Source organism: Lactuca virosa, chromosome 7 (genome assembly GCF_052849685.1).
Source record: "Lactuca virosa cultivar CGN04683 chromosome 7, Lactuca_virosa_CGN04683_v6, whole genome shotgun sequence".
Lineage (NCBI taxonomy): Eukaryota > Viridiplantae > Streptophyta > Magnoliopsida > Asterales > Asteraceae > Lactuca > Lactuca virosa.
The window spans coordinates 212,193,143-212,201,933 of NC_136432.1; positions in this window are offsets into that span (position 1 = coordinate 212,193,143).

Genomic DNA, 8,791 nt, shown 5'->3' on the forward strand with positions numbered 1-8,791 from the left:
ACCCTTTACCTACCTTGTTAAGTTCAAGTTGGTGTGCCGGTTAACCACACACGCTCCACTAACGACTTAAACAAAGTGTAAAGTGTAATTTCATGGATTAGCACCTTATTCACATTTTCCTAAAATAACTAAGATTGGGAATTCAATAAAGTTTAGTTACTTTAGTATTATCATTATACTTTTAATGAGAATTTATAAGTCCTTGTCCTACCCGTTCGGCTAACGACCCTCCACCGATCAAGGAAGCGGTGGGTGAGAGTGGACACCCATTAAGTTGTCATTTTATAGGCAACAACCTTATACCCCCCTTATAGACCGGCTTCGTGAATGAGGCGTACTAGCGGTAAGACGACTTGATCTAATACATATATAAATATTATTAAACTTATAATATTATAAAGTATAAGGGTTGAATTTTAACTTTTAAAATTCTAGGGGTTGGAACTAAAGTTTTTAATATGACTTTACATGTTCCAAAACTTGAGGGCAAGTTTTGTAAACTTTCAAAACTTTTCATTTCTCATAACTTATGAGTTAATGGTTATTAAAAATGAAGACTCTTCATTTTTTGTAACCTATGTGTTCTTTTAATGGTTATTTATAAATGTGACTTTTGGTTATCCATAACTAAAGAACTAGTTATGGACTCCATTAAAACACATAAAGATCAAGAATTAATCTAATCAATTATTAGCACATAATTTCTATGATCTTCTAAACTCATATGTTTATGAATGTTCATATCAAAAATTTCAAGAATCGTAAGTACATATACAAAACTTGAAATTTTGATACGAGCTTTTGAACAAAACTTCGATTTTCAAGTTTTTTTTTTTTTTTTTTTTTTTTTTTTTTTTTTTTTTGCATCAAGTATCAAATAAACAAACCAGGCTCTGATACCACTGATGGGTTTTGAGCATTCTAACACTCCTATGGTGTACATGCAACCCTAGAAACCTTGGATCTATGTTCAACTAAGATACATGCAAATAATTATTTTTCCAAGGTTCTTATCCTAACTAGCATGGCATGAGATACTTGAATCAAATAAAACTAGTAGAATTACTTACCTTGTAGTAGTAGTTGATTGCTTGGAGTTTGAGAGCCTAGCACCAATAATGTGGATGCCTCAAATGGAAGTCACAAATCACCACAAACTTGGAAACTTGAGAGAATAGTCACAAACTTCTTGAAATCGGCCCTCTTGGTTTACACACACCAACTAGTGCAATTTCAAGAACCAAAAGCCTCCTTTATATAGTGTGGTGGATTAGGGTTACATCCATGTAAACCCTAATACCCATGTCTTTTCATTTCCATGAGATCCATGGGTTAAAGCTCCATGGAGTATCCATGGACTTTCCATGCAAGCCTAGCCCATTCAAAATAAGCATTAGCCCACACTATATAATTACAAGAGCCCATATTTAATTAGTCATACTTTTGATCTCTAAATTAATTCTAAATTAATTATAGATCAATAGTAATTAAATAATATGATTTTATATTAATATATTAGGACTTATAATATATTAATAAATCATAACTTATACTATTCTCAAACGATTATCCATAAATTGTTCGGGTGAAGTGCAACCCAAATGGACCATGCCGGGTCGCGTCAAGTACATACCAAATATAATTATGGACTTAGACACTATATCCAACAGAATTAGCTACAGTCTCCTGCTTGGAACGTTTCCAAGTCACTGCTCCTCCATTTAGGGTAAACACCCAGCCCGACTGAGAGCGGAAATTATCTCGGGCGGTCTGAAAACTGGCGTCACTATACCCTCGCACTCTCAAGTCAACACTCCCACCAAGGATAAGGAACCCGTCCTTAGTCCTTCGTAGGTACTTAAGAATGTTCTTTACCGCAGTCCAATGAGCTTTACCAGGATTCCCATGATATCTGTTGACCATGCTCAAAACAAAGGCCACATCAGGTCAAGTACACATCATAGCATACATGATCGAGCCAACGGCGGACGCATAAGGTACTCGACTCATTTCTGCTATCTCAACATTGGTACTCGGACTCTGAGTCTTACTTAGTTTGGTATTGATTTGGATTGGTAACTCCCCTTTCTTGGAATTCTCCATGCTAAAACGTTTCAACACTTTATCCAAGTAAGTACTTTGACTAAGTCCTTTTAGTCTTTTACTCCTATTTCTCAATATCCTTATCCCTAGAATATAAGCAGCTTCTCCGAAGTCCTTTATAGCAAAGCACTTCCCAAGCCATGACTTAACTTCCTGCAAGGTTGGGATGTCGTTTCCTATAAGCACTATGTCATCCACAAACAAAATGAGAAAACTAACTATACTCCCACTGGCTTTGACATATACACATGACTCATCCTCGCTTCTCAAAAAACCAAACTCTTTGACTTTCTCATCGAAACAAAGATTCCATCTGCGAGACGCTTGTTTTAATCCATAGATGGATTTCTCTAGCTTAAACACTCTATTAGGGTGCTTCGCATTGACAAAACCCTCTGGCTGACTCATGTAAACATCTTCAGCTAACTTTCCATTTAGGAAAGCGGTTTTGACATCCATCTGCCATATTTCATAATCATGAAACGCAGCTATGGCTAGCATAACCCTTATAGATTTAATCTTAGCTACTGACGAGAAGGTCTCATCATAGTCAACTCCGGGAGTTTGAGTAAATCCCTTCGCAACCAATCGTGCCTTATATGTGTGTAGTTTCCCATCCATGTCGGTCTTCTTCTTGAAGATCAATTTGCATCCGACCGTCTTACGACCTGGCACATTGTCAACCAAGTTCCAAACTTGATTGTCATACATGGACTGAATCTCGCAGTCCATAGCCTCTTTCCATTTCGCAGACTCTGGGCCTTCCATAGCTTCCTTGTAGTTGTTAAGTTCATCCATATTTATTAGTGTACTATCACTAATAAACATATCACCCTCAGCAGTTATATGGAAACCATATAATACGGGTGGAACACTAACTCTACTGGAACGTCTAAGAGGTAATGACTCGTCAATCGGTTCAACAGGAGTTTCCTCCTCGGGTTGAGTGTCAGTGTTAGAGGTTCCTTCATCGTTTGTTTATTGAAACTCTTCAAGATCAATTTTCCTCCCACTATCCTCTTGGCATATGAGTTCTCTCTCTCTCTCTCGAAAAACCCCTCTCCTCGCAACTAAGACAACATTGTCACTCGGTCTATAGAAGAGATATCCAAAGGACTTCTGCGGGTATCCGATGAAAATACATCACCCACTACGAGGTTCAAGCTTGTCGTGAGTCTCTCGTCTTACGAAAGCCTCGCAACCCTAAACCTTGATATGTGCCAATGAGGGAACCTTCCCTGTCCACATCTCGTGAGGTGTTTTGGAAACCTTCTTAGTTGGGACTAGATTAAGGATATGGGCGGAAGTCTCTAAGGCATACCCCCAAAATAAGATAGGTAACAAAGCTCGACTCATCATGGAACGAACCATGCCCACAAAGTTTCGATTGCGCCTCTCAGCCATACCATTCAACTGCGGTGTCCTAGGCGGCGTCAATTGCGAAGTAATTCCACATTCCTTGAGATAGTCGTGGAACTCGATACTAAGATACTCACCACCTCGATCGAATCGGAGCATCTTTATCTTCCTACCCAGCTAATTCTCCACTTCTTGCTTAAACTCCTTGAACTTTTCAAAGGTTTCTGACTTGTGCTTGATTAAGAAGATATACCCATATATGCTATAATCATCGGTAAAAGTCACATAGAAGCGGTTCACATCCCTTGTGGTGGATCTAAAGGGCCCACATACATCCGTTTGTATGAGATCCAATAAACCCTCACCCTTTCACAAGTACCAGTGAAGTGTGACTTGTTCATCTTTCCAAGTAAACAAGATTCGCACATGTCATCGTACCTAAGGTCAAATGACTCCAAGACTCCATCCTTTCGGAGTTGGGCTATGCGCTTCATGTTGACATGTCCAAGACGACAATGCCACAAGCATACTTTGTCCAAACCATTGGAAGAATCGATATGCAACACATTATTTTCTAAGTCGTCTACAACCATCACAGTTTCATATATACCATTACAAGGCAATGCTTCAAAATAGAAATTACCATTCAAAAAAGCATTAATAGAACCAATTTCATTGTTAAATGAAAATCTAAAACCTTGTTTATACAAACCATGAAAAGAAATAATGTTTCGTGTCATTTCTGACGAGTAGCAACAATTATTCAACTCTAAACCTAACCGACTACTAAGCACTAAAGAATAAACTCCAATCTTGGTGACAGGCGACACTTTCCTATTCCCCATGATAGTGTTCATCTCCCATGCTCCACATCCCTACTTCTTCTTAGACCCTGCAAATCAAAACAAATGTGAAAACCACATCCTGTATCAAGGACCCAAGAAATTGTTGGATTAGGTGTCTAAGCCCATAACTATAATTGGGATGTACTTGACCCAATAGTAGCATGGTCCTTTTGAGTTGCCTACACCAGTGCAATTTGATAGGATGGACTTTTGAGAATAAGGTTATTTATGATTTATTAATATATTACAAGTATAATATATTAATATGAAATCATATTATTTAATTAGTATTGATCAAGAATTAGTTTGGAATTAATTTTGTGATCAAAGGAGACTAATTAAATATGTGAGGATTGATTGCGTAAAACAATGATTCTCATAGTGTGGGCTAATGATCCATGGTTATTTAGGATGGGATAAACCAATGAGATAGTCCATGGAGGTTTAACTCATGGAGCCTAAGTAATATGAAAGGTCATTAGGGTTTACAAGGTGTAACCCTAGCATTTGCTACACAATAAAGGCACACCCTAGAACCAAAATCGGTTACACCATCATTCTAAGAAGTTTGATATTGGTTTTGTGCTAAGTAACTTATTCTCTCAAGCCTCCTCTTGCATTTGGTGTTTGTGACACATTAGAGGCATCACACTTGAGGTGCTCAAGCTTTCAAAGGTCAACAACTACAAGTCCTTGTAAGAGGTAAGTTATCTAACTAGTTGTATTGCTCAATTGTCAATTTGTATGCTAGTTAGGATGTATGCTTTGGAAAATTGAAAATATGCATGTATAATTAGGGAAAACATAGATCCAAATCATCTAGGGTTGCATGTGCACCATAGGAGTGTTATAGTGCTCAAAACCCAACAGTGGTATCAGAGCCTAGGATTGTTTTCTGTGATACTTGATGCTTGTTAGTTTTCCAAGTTGAAAAATCGATTTTCTGGCCACTGACTGATGAACTCGCCGAGTCCACTGGCTGACTCAACGAGTCCACTCAGTAAATGACCAACTCGACGAGTCATGTTCATGCACTCGCCAAGTTGAAGGCTCTGGGTGTAGAATTTCGAGTTTTTGGCCAAAATTGGATTACGATCATTACCACAAACTGTTTTTTGAAACATAAAATCTATTTTTTTGATATGGTAGTGATCATGCTCATCCAATTAAAAGATAATTGTCAAAATTTCAAGATTTGTATTAGTTTATATGATTAGGCTAATTTCTTGCAAATTGTTGATATGAATTGTCTTGAGTTATGTTTTTAGTAGATCACAGATAAATTACTTCATAATTTTTGTTAGTTAAAATGTTGATCTTAATGCTTTGAATGACCTCCATAACTTGTCCTCAAGTTATGGAAAATGAAAGGTCTCATCCATTAAAATGCAATTAAACTCATAAGTTATAGAAATGAAGAGTTTTGACAAGTTTCAAAACTTGCCCACAAGTTTTGGCATTTGTAAAGTCCCACTAATGAAACTTTAATTCCAAACCCTAGAGTTTTAAAAGTTAAAATTCAACCCTTATACTTTATAATATTATAAGTTTTATATATATATATATATATATATATATATATATATATATATATATATATATATATATATATATATATATATGTGTGTGTGTCTGTGTGTGTGTGTGTGTGTTTGTGTGTGTATAAGACAAGTCAGTCTTGCCGTTTGTAGGTCTCATTCACGAAGCCCGTCTATAAGGTGGGTATAAGGTTACTGCCCATAAAATGGTGGTTTAATGGGTGTCCACTCTCACCCACCGCTTCCTTGACTGGTGGAGGGTCGTTAGCCGAATGGGTAGGATAGGACATTAATTATCATTAAAAAGTATAATGATAGATATAAAGTAACTAAACATTTATTAAATTCCCAATCTTAGTTACTTTAGGAAAATTTGAAAATGGTGCTAATCCATGAAATTACACTTTGCACCTTGTTAAGTCATTAGTGGAGCGTGTGTGGTTAACCGACACACTAATTTGGGATTGACAATGTGTGGCAAAGGGTAGCTTTATGTTAATCATAGATCAATGGAGCGTGTGTGGTTAACCGGCACATTGATTAGGTGATTTGTAACATTGAGTGTACCAAGCTAATTTGCATGGTTATTCACACCTTGTTTGTGATCCTCGGCATCCCAGTCACAAACTTGAAGGGCACGATCGAGATTTAAACATGTCATTAAAGTTTAATGAATCTCAAAGTATCTAGGAATTTCAATCCAATTAAAACTTAATAATTTATTTCGTTTTTCATGGTGGAAATTGGTGAATCGTCATTTACCTACCTTCAAATATTTTACAATTGGATTACGACATCCCTTTTCACAATTGTAGAATATTGTGTTGGGTCCTAGCCTTAATATTTAATTTGGGTGTAATATTAAGGATTATCATCTAACCTAAACTTTGTTCTTCTTCTTTTTTAGATGTCTATCCCAAACAATGCTTCCAACCCAATCCCTTAATGCTCTTTCTCCCTCATGAACCTATATAGGAGGGTCATTTTCGATGGCTCGCACTTCAATGACTGGATTCGAAACATCCGATGGCTATTCGCTATGAGGACAAAGAATATGTCCTAGATAAAGAGCTTAAGGAGATTTATGTAACCACTGCTACTCCCGAACAGATCGTTGAACACACTACTCATGAGAGGGATGCGACAAAGGTGTCGTGTCTTATAATTGCAACCATGACTACAGAGCTACAGAAGTCCTATGAGGACTACTATCCCTATAAAATGTATCATGATTTGATGGAAAGATAACATCAAAGTGCTCGGCAGGATAGGTATGAGATCATTGCCTCCATGATCACAACCAAGATGAAGGATGGAGAACCCATCACGGCCCACTTGCAAAAGATGTAGAGATATGTGGACCGCTTGCTTAAATTGAATGTCAATTTTGATGAAGAGTTGGCCATAGATATTATTCTACACTCTTTACCTTCTTGTTATGATCAGTTTCGTATGACTTATCATATGAACAAGGAGGAGGTCACTCTTAGCAAGCTTCAAGGCCTTCTAAGAACTGCAGAAAGCAACTTGAATGGCAAGTTGGTTGTGTCTACTCCTACTACTACTACTTTTGCCCCTGTTCTGGCAATTGGACATGGGAAGGGAAAGAAGAGGAAGGCTCCCTAGAAGAGCTGCAAGGGAAGGTCTCTTGATGGATCCTCTTCTAGTGGGACCAAAGTTGGTTCTGCTAATCCCTCTTCCAATCCGAAGGATACAAAGTGCTTCCAGTGTCATGAAAAAGGGCACTGGAAACGAAGCTGCCCCAAGTACTTGCAGGACATAAAGGATGGCAAGATCAAGCCCTCCTTTGCAGGTATTTACACTATTCAATCTAATACTTCATCACATGCTTATTCATGGGTCCTTGATACAGGTTGTGGATTTCACATTTGTTCTGATTTTCAGGGACTAAAAAGAAGTAGGGATGTGGAGCACGGGAAGATAAACTTAATCATGGGAAACAGGAAAGTGTCATCTGTAACCAAGATTGGAGTTCATTCTTTATTTCTTAGTAATGGTTTAAATTTAGATTTGAATAATTGTTGTTACTCGGCCGATATGGTGAGAAACATTATTTCCTTTCATAGTTTGTAAAAAAAACGTTTTACCTTTTCTGTTAATAATGAAGTTGGTAGTATTAATGATTATTATAATGATGTATTTTATTTTGAAGCATTACCTTGCAATGGTATATATGAAACTGTGATGGTTGTAGATAACCTAGGAAATAATGTGTTGAATATTTATTCGTCCAATATTTTGGACAAGGCATGCTTGTGGCATTGTCGTCTTGGACATGTCAACAACAAGCGCATAACCCAACTCCAAAAGGATGGACTCTTGGAGTCATTCGACTTGAAGTCGGATGACACTTGAGAATCTAGTTTACTTGGAAAGATGACCAAGTCACCCTTCCGCGAGAACAAGATCGATCTGATGCGTAGGGACAAGGTTTGAGAACTCAAACCTTGAGTGAATGCTTAAGATCAATGTCTGCTTGCTAATAAATTTTCAAGTCAAGCCTGGAAAGACCAGTCAAGTCTTAGATAATGGATTCAACAAAATGATCAAGTCATTTAATGAGCAATGTGAATAAATGATCAAGGTAAATCTAATAAATGATGAACAAGAAGAATGTTTGAAAGAGGTTTGAAATATCTTAGTAAATGCCAAAAGTTGAGTGAAAGATTCGTGGTTGACTTGAATTGAATGCTCCTATAAATAGGAGTGAAGGATACAACGAATTAACTAGAATACTTACATAGGACTGGACAATAGAAATGTTTCTGACATTCTGATTGTCTAATACAACAAAAGACTAAGTCCTATGAAATGTCACATCAATACAAAGAAAAACTAAATAAATGCGCAAAGACAAAATAGAGTTGCTCCGGATCAGCATCCATTCCGGACATGAGAGTCATTCCGGAATGCCTTCAGCTTCGC